We start from the raw sequence: 9,314 nt of genomic DNA on the forward strand, positions 1-9,314 counted from the left end.
TCGCGCCCAGGCTCTGTCGCAGCGCCCGGCGACGGGAGGTCCGGGGCGACGCACAATTGGCTAGCGTCGCCGGTAGGGAGGGTTTGGCCCGTAGGGATATCCTTGTCTCATCGCGCTCCAGCGACTCCTGTGGGCCGGGCGCAGTGCGCGCTAACCAAGGGGGGCCAGGTGCACTGTGTTTCCTCCGACACATTGGCTTCCGGGTTGGAGGCGCGCGCTGTGTTAAGAAGCAGTGCGGCTTGTTGGGTTGTGCTTCGGAGACGCGTGGCTTTCGACCTTCGTTCTCTCCCGAGCTCCCGTACGGGGAGTGTAGCGTGAGAGACAAGATAGTAATTACTAGCGATTGGATACACGAAAATTGGGGCAGAAAAGGGGAGAAATTTTATTTTAAAAAAATATTTAAAAAATTAAAAAGAAGTGTACCTATGATAAAAATTACAGACCTCTACATGCTTTGTAAGTAGGAAAACCTGCAAAATCGGCAGTGTATCAAATACTTGTTCTCCCCACTGTACATATTAGTGTTTGGAGCATGTTAAGTGGACATTTATTAAAAGACTCCATTTACACTCCTGCGTTTGACTCTCCTGCGCCTGACTTCCCTGCCACCTATACACATGACTCTGACAGAATCTCTGACCAAAAATATGAAGTCAGCAGGAGACACTTCGCTCATGGAGGTAGAGGAACGCGTCATAGAACAAGCGGAGGAGATTGACAGTCTGAGCGCCGCCATGGATCGCAATGTCCAAAATATGGACTGCTGAGAGAGACAGGGAGTTTCTCCAGCGCCTCCACAACCGGGATTTCCTTTGAACGCTTTTTCTCCTCCTGAACCTAACAAGATCCATTTATCCCTACCCACGGGATACAACGGAGATACTGCCAGCTGCCAGGGTTTTCTCCTTAAACTGAACTTGTATCTGGCCACGGTCTCCCCAGTACCATCGGACCGTGAGAAGAGTTGCGCCCTCGTCTCATGCCTCACCGGGAAAGCCCTGGAGTGGGCCAGCGCTGTGTGTAGAGAGGAGGATGCGAGGAGGATGCGGCGTTGGACCATCATCTGAGGCAGGAGATGAGGAGTGCACAGGAGTTTGCTTTGGAGTTTAGGACCCTGGCTGCCGGCGCTGGATGGAGCGACAGTGCTCAGGTAGGTGTTTAGGGGTTTCCGTTGGTGCTACTATGGTGGAAAGTCCAGACCAGGTCTCCACCGTGCGCATTCCCCCAGAATATGCCGATTTGGCTCTCGCCTTCTGTAAAAWSAAGGCGACTCAATTACCACCCCATCGACGGGGGGATTGTGCGATAGATCTCCTGGTAGACGCTGCATATCCCAGGAGTCACGTGTATCCCCTGTCGCAAGCGGAGACGGTGGCTATGGAGACGTATGTCTCTGAATCCCTGCGTCAGGGGTTCATTCAGCCATCCATTTCACCCGTCTCTTCGAGTTTCTTTTTTGTGAAGAAGGATGGCGGTTTACGCCCGTGCATTTATTATCGAGGTCTCAATAAAATCATGGTGAAATATAGTTACCCGCTACCTCTGATAAATACAGTTATTGAGTCAATGCACAGGGCACGCTTCTTCACAAAATTGGATCTCAGGAGTGCGTACAATCTGGTGCGTATTCGGAAGGGTGATGAGTGGAAGACGGCATTTAGCACCACCTCAGGTCATTATGAGTACCTTGTCATGCCATATGGGTTGATGAATGCTCKATCAGTCTTCCAATCATTTGTAGATGAGATCTTCAGGGACCTGCACGGGCAGGGTGTAGTGGTGTATATCGATGATATCCTGATATACTCCGCTGCACGCGCCGAGCATGTGTCCCTGGTGCGCAGGGTGCTTGGTCGCCTGTTGGAGCATGATCTATATGTCAAGGCTGAGAAATGCTTGTTCTTCCAACAATCCATCTCCTTCCTAGGGCATCGGATTTCCACATCAGGAGTGGAAATGGAGAGCGACCGCATTGCAGCCGTGCGTAATTGCCGACTCCAACCAGGTAAAGGAGGTGCAGCGTTTTTTAGGATTTGCCAATTACTACCGGAGGTTTATCGGGGTTTTGGTCAGGTTGCTGCTCCCATACCTCACTGCTAAAGGGGGGCCGGTGCGCTTGCAGTGGTTGGTGAGGCGAACAGGGCTTTTGGGCACCTGAAGACTCTGTTTACCTCGTACCCGTGTTTGGCTCATCCGGATCCCTCTTTGCCATTCAAGTGAGGGTGACGCAATCGAAGCTGGGATAGGAGGCAGTGCTCTCTCAGCGTTCGGTGCTCCACTGAAGCTTGCCTCTGTGCTTTCTTTTCGAAGAAGCTCAGCCGGCGGAGCGAAACTATGATGTGTGGGACCGGGAGCTGTTAGCTGTCGTAAAAGCCTTGAAGGTGTGGAGGCATTGCTTGAGGGGCTAAACACCCTTTTCTCATCTGGACTGACCACGCAATCTGGAGTACATCCGGGAGGCGAAGAGACTGAATCTTGCCAGGCAAGGTGGGCATGTTTTTCACTCGTTTTGTGTTTACTCTTCTTACAGACAGGCTCCCAGACGTTAAGGCAGACGCATTTCTCGGCTGTATGACACAGAGGAGCGGTCCATGGATCCACTCCCATACTCCCAGCTTCGTTTTGGGGCGCCAGTAGTGTGGGAGCTGGACGCGGACATTGAGCGGGCGTCACGTGCAGACCTCTCCCCCTGAGTGTCCAGCTGGTCGTCTGTACGTTCCGTCTGCTGTCCGCGACCGATTGATTTATTGGGCTCCACGTCACCTGGGATGGAGGTCGGACGTGCGCTGTCTTGATGGGAGGTACTGGTGGCCCACTTTAGCTAAGGACGTGAGGATTTATGGTTCCTCCTGCTCGGTGTCGCCCAGTGAAGGCTCCTAGACACCTGCCCAGAGGTAAGCTAAAACCTTTTACCCGTTCCACAACGGCCGTGGTCGCACCTGTCGGTGGATTCTTTGACTGATCTTCCACCTTCACAGGGTAACCACGATCCTGTCGTTGTGATCGGTTTTCGAAGTCCTGTCGTCTCCTCCTTTGCCCGGTCTCCCTACGGCTTACAAACTGCAGAGGCCCTGTTTACACACGTTTTCCGCACTATTGGGTGCCTGAGATATAGTGTCTGATCGGGGTCCCCACTTCAATCAAGGGTCTGGAAGGCGTTCATGAACGTCTGGGGTCTTGGTTAGTCTTACCTCAGTTTTCACCCCGAAGTAATGGCAGGTGGAGAGAGTTAACCAGGATGTGGTAGGTTTCTGTGGTCTTTTCCAGGACCGGCCGGAGGAGTGGGCGAAGTTCGCTCCTGGGCAGAGATGCCCAGAACTCGCTACGTCACTCCTCCACTAACCTTACCCCTTTCAATGTGTATTAGGGTATCAGCCGGGTCTGGCTCCTTGGCATCAGAGTCAGACCGAGCTCCTGCGGTGGACAATTGGTTTCGCGCGCTGAGGAAACCTGGGAGGCAGCCCACGTCCACCTTCAGCGCGCCATAAGCGCCCAGAAAATTGGCGCAGACCGTCGCCGCAGTGAGCCCCGGTGTTCGCACCAGGGGACAGGGTCTGGCTCTCGACCCGAAACCTGCCCCCCGCCTGCTCTGCCGGAAGCTGGGTCCGCGGTTTGTGGGGCCGTTTAAAGTCCTGAGGAGAGTGAACGAGGTATGTTATAGGTTACAACTGCCCACTAATTACCGTATTAACCCTCGTTCCATGTGTCTCTCCTCAGGCCGGTGGTGGCTGGCCCGCTCCAGGAGGCTGAAGTGCGTATGTTCCTCTGCCTCCTCTAGACATCGAGGGGGTCCCGGCGTACTCTGTTCGATCCATTTTGGATTCGAGACGTCGGGCGAGGGGCCTTCAGTATCTCTGGGAGGGGTACGGGCGGACTGGGAGGTATGGCCGGAGGAGAGATGCTGGGTTCCGGTGGAGGACGTGTTAGATCCTTCCATGTTAAAAGAATTCCACCGTCTCCATCCGGATCGCCCTGCACCTCGCCCTCTGGGTCGTCTAGCCATCATTGATCCATTTTTCATTTTCCATTGGTTTTGTCTTGTCTTCCCACACACCTGGTTTCAATCCCATTCATTACCTGTTGTGTATTTAACCCTCTTTCCCCTCATGTCTTTGTCAGAGATTGTTTTATGTCAGTGTTGTTTCTGGTTGTATAGGTGCGCGACGGGTCCTCGTAACCATGTTTATTTTATGTATGTACATATTAGTGTTTGGAGCATGTTAAGTGGACATTTATTAAAAGACTCCATTTACACTCCGTTTGACTCTCCTGCGCCTGACTTCCCTGCCACCTATACACACGACTCTGACAGACCCCAAACTTTTGAATGGTAGTGTAAATATATGGATGAGCAGTGACAGAGCGGCATAGGCTAAAATGCAATTGATAGTATAGAATACAGTATATACAAATGAGACGAGTAATGCAAGATATGTAAATATTATTTAAGTGGCAATATTAAAGTGACTAGTGTTCTATTTATTAAAGTGGCCAATGATTTCAAGTCTTTATGTAGGCAGCAGCCTTTCTGTGCTGGTGATGGCTGTTTAATGGTTTTATGGCCTTGAGATAGAAGCTGTTTTTCAGTCTTTGATGCACCTGTACTGATCTCGCGTTCTGGATGGTAGRGGGGTGAACAGGCAGTAGCTCGGGTGGTTGTTGTCCTTGATGATCTTTTTGGCCTTCCTGACAWCGAGTGCTGTAGGTATCCTGGAGGGCAGGTAGTTTGCCCCCAGTGATGCTTTGTGCAGACCGCACCACCCTRTGTAGAGCRCTGTGGTTGTGGGCGGTGCAGTTGCTGTACCAGGCAGTGATTCAGCCCGACAGGATGCTCTCAATTGTGCATCTGTAAAAATTTGTGAGGGTTTTAAGTGACAAGCCAAATTTCTTCAGCCTCCTGAGGTTGAAGAAGCGCTGTTGCGCCTTCACCACACTGTCTGTGTGGGTGGACCATTTCAGTTTGTCCGTGATGTGTACGCCGAGGAACTTAAAACTTTCCACCTTCTCCACTACTGTCCCGTCGATGTGGATAGTGGGGTGCTCCCTCTGCTGTTTCCTGAAGTCCACGATCATCTCCTTTGTTTTGTTGACGTTGAGTGAGAGGTTATGTTCCTGACTCCACACTCTGAGAGCCATCACCTCCTCCCTGTAGGCTGTCTCGTCGTTGTTGGTAATCAAGCCTACTACTGTTGTGTCATCTGAAAACTTGATGATTGAGTTGGAGGCGTGCATGGCCACGCGGTCATGGGTGAACATGGAGTACAGGAGGGGGCTGAGCACGCACCCTTGTGGTGCCCCAGTGTTGAGGATCAGCGAAGTGGAGACGTTTCCTACCTTCACCACCTGGGAACGGCCCGTCAGGAAGTCCAGGACACAATTGCACAGGGCGTGGATGAGACCCAGGGACTCAAACTTAATGATGATCTTGGAGGATACTATGGTGTTGAATGCTGAGCTGTAGTCAATGAACAGCATTCTTACATAGGTGTTCCTCTTGTCCAGATGGGATAGGGCAGTGTGCCGTGTGATGGCAATTGCATCGTCTGTGGACCTATTGGGGCGGTAAGCAAATTGAAGTGGGTSTAGGGTGACAGGTAAGGTGGAGGTGATATGATCCTTGACTAGTCTCTCACAGCACTTCATGATGACAGAAATGAGTGCTACGGAGTGATAGTCATTTAGTTCAGTTATCTTTGCATTCTTGGGTACAGGAACAATGGTGGCCATCTTGAAGCATGTGGGGACAACAGACTGGGATAGGGAGAGATTTAATATGTCTGTAAACACACCAGCCAGCTGGTCTGCTCATGCTCTGAGGACGCGGCTCGGGAAGACGTCTGGGCCGGCAGCTTTGCAAGGGTTAACACGTTTAAATGTCTTACTCACGTCGGCCACGGAGAAGGAGAGCCCAAGTCCTTGGTAGAGGGCCGCGTCAGTGGCATTGTATTATCCTCAAAGCGGGCAAAMAAGGTGTTAAGTTTGRCTGGGAGCAAGACGTCGGTGTCCGTGACGTGGCTGGTTTTCCTTTTGTAGTCTGTGATTGTCTGTAGACCCTGCCACATGTGTCTCGTGTTTAAGACGTTGAATTGCGACTCCACTTTGTCTCTATACTCACATTTTGCTTGTTTGATTGCACACAGGTCATGTAGACTAGAGGGGAAGTGTTTGCATTCTATCTAAAATAAGAGATTTTTATCAGCGTTTAACTGTTAGATTAACTCCACCTGCCAGGAACTATACAAATAGCACCCAATCATCAGCAGTGGTGGAAAAAGTACCCAATTGTCATACTTGAGCAAAAGTATAGATACGTTAATAGAAAGTTACTCAAGTAAAAGTGAAAGTCACCCAATAAAATACTACTTGAGTAAAAGTATTTGGTTCTAAATATACTTAAGTATCAAAAGTAAATGRAATTGCTCAAATATACTCAAGTTCCAAAAGTAAAAGTATAAATCATTTCAAATTCCTTATATTAAGCAAATCAGATGGCACCATTTTCTTGTTTCCCAACACTCAGAAATAATTTACAAATGTAAGAATATTTTAAGATAATACACAACGCAGAGGACTAGAGGTCAATAGGGAATTAACAATCAATAGAAATAGTTGTTTTTCAGTTCAACATCTGGTTAGAATCTGTGTAGAGGTTTCAGTCCTGGACTCATAGCTACATGTGTCAAGTTTTCATTGGTTCGAAATGATCTATACATTGAGCCTGAAACAGGATACTTGTTATTTGGCCATTGGTCAACCACAGGCTAGGGTTGGGGGTTATAAATTACATCCTGTCACTTTGTTCTGTGAAGAATCAATGAGGACAGGGAAGAATGAACATCTACCATCTACTTCCCAGCATAACTACTTTAATTTGTTCTCTTTGAATAACATATTTTTCTCCCCAATTTGCTTTGGGGTCTGTGTTTTTGAAGAATACCATCAACTGCTAACATAAACAATGCATTTGTGTTTAGTGAGTCTGCCAGATCAGAGGGAGTAGGGATGACCACGTGTTCTCTTGATACGTGTGATAATTGGACCATTTTCCTGTCCAAATACGTTTGGGTGTCATGGAAAATGTATGGAGTAAAAAGTACATTATTTTCTTTAGGAATGTAGTGAAGTAAAAGTAGTCAAAAATATAAATAGTAAAGTAGAGTACAGATACCCCAAAAAACTACTTAAGTAGTACTTTAAAGTATTTTGTATAAATACTTTACACCACTGATCATCAGTACACACTCAACTAAATTTTGAAGAACATAGGCTATAGTCTGGGAAACCCTACAATATCAGCTTTAAGTGTGTGGAGTCTCTCACATAAACAGATATTATCTRTCCTGTGAGGCCACCACCTGGATTTCCCCACATTCTATCACCGTTGGTAGTAGGAGTTAGACAAAACAGGTGTGGGAGTAGAGATACGGGCGGTGGTTTTAAGAAGTCTGCTGGCACCTCATTGGCAGGTAGCCAGTCTCAATGTTCACCACCCTGGAATAACAACTACAATACATACATGAGTAATCATGATTGGGCCTGTGGTGACAATGAGGGCACATAAACTCAGAGATGCCAAAGAGCTGTGATACCAAAGTGTAGTGAACTCAGCATTACAGGTCCAAAATACTATTACATCTTTGTGTTTGCTGTGAATGTGGTATTATACTCTTTGGTGTGGCTTTAGGTGCTATAACCATTGACTGGAGTTAGTGGTGAGGCCCCAAATCGCTATGAAACCATTGACTTGGACAATAACAAGAGGAGGCCTCAGAGAATGTGAGTCCAAGTGTCTTGGTTTGCATCCATCAAATATTTAATAGGGTAAGACCTAAGACGTGTGTGTGTATGTGTGTGTGTGTGTGTGTGTGTGTGTGTGTGTGTGTGTGTGTGTGTGTGTGTGTGGTGTGTTGTGTGTGTGTGTGTGTGTGTGTGTGTGTGTGTGTGTGTGTGTGTGTGTGTGTGTGTGTGTGTGTGTGTCCCTAGCCACAATACATAGTGTTATTACCTTGGGGCGCCACGGAATTCCAGGGGTGAGGGGGGAGAAAAGATGTGTGGAGTGTAACAAAAGTATCTCGGAGCACAAGGCACCTGCTGTATTTGAGCCATAACTGTGAGTGTGCAAGTGTATGAGGTAAATCTACCTGATACTGTCTGAGGTGATACGTAATGTTTTAAGCTTTGAGCTTCAGAGCATTAACAAGTGAATGAAACCTCCTACAAATGACATGATGTTCAAAGAAAGGTTTGAGGAAGTGCAGCTTCCTTTKACACCAAGTTCACATCTTATTTCTACATTTTTATGATGACTTCTCTGCAAAACGAAAAATTGATTTTTTTTCCACAAGTGGTTAAAAGCAAAGCACATTTGTGTTTGATATTTGTTTATGAAAGGTTGAAGGTGAAAACCATAATTGCAGGATGTTGGAGTCCAGACAGAGGCCACCGAACCCATAAAGGCATGCAGCTGAGCTGACTCATCACTACCTARTGGTCTCCCAGTGAAAACTACACCAACYTGCAATTTTATCAAAGACCATCACTGTTTTACAAATCTTTAACAAATGACAGACCTTCTAGAACAGATGATAGGCATGTGTGTGTGTGTGAGTGCTGAGGAACCATTGTGAAGTTGTTACTTAACTGACTGCCACAGTTAATAGCCTACTACCTTCACCACAAAAACACTCTTATGTTCTTAAAAAGCCCAATCATCAACCATTATAACCACTGTCTGGAGATTGACAAAGAGATAGTGACGTTGTTAAATATTCCTCTTTGTCTCTTATATGGAGGCTTGACAAATTTCTGCTTCCCTTTTTAAATCCTGGGGTAGGCTGGATTGGGGTGTCCGGGTGCATGCATTGCTGGACGGACGGCCAGTTGTGACTCAACTGTAGCCCCCTATGCCTATATGAATTCTGTATTGTCCTATTCCCGATACCGAACACAAAAACAAGCCACAGAGAATCAGCAGACACCTTTCATCACCAGTGAAGTGGGACTTATCCTTATCTCGTTGAGGGCAACAGCCATATAATAAAATAAAACAGGAAATTACTTCCACTCCACAGACAAGTATCCCTTTGTTAGCCTGCTTACTTCACATGCACTCACGTGCACACCCTCCTGTACAGACACACAAACACAGACAGCTGAAGACAGAAGAGGAGCCTCTACCTCCTTCTCTCTCTCCTTCCTGTGAGAAGGTTTTTCATGGAAAATGTGACTTGACAAAATGTCAATTGTCAAAGTCTACAGGTAATTGTTACCCATGGTTAAACATTAACGTGGCACAATATCACAGTTGGCGAGCC

Source organism: Salvelinus sp. IW2-2015, linkage group LG10, assembly GCF_002910315.2.
Source record: "Salvelinus sp. IW2-2015 linkage group LG10, ASM291031v2, whole genome shotgun sequence".
Taxonomy (NCBI): Eukaryota; Metazoa; Chordata; class Actinopteri; order Salmoniformes; family Salmonidae; genus Salvelinus; species Salvelinus sp. IW2-2015.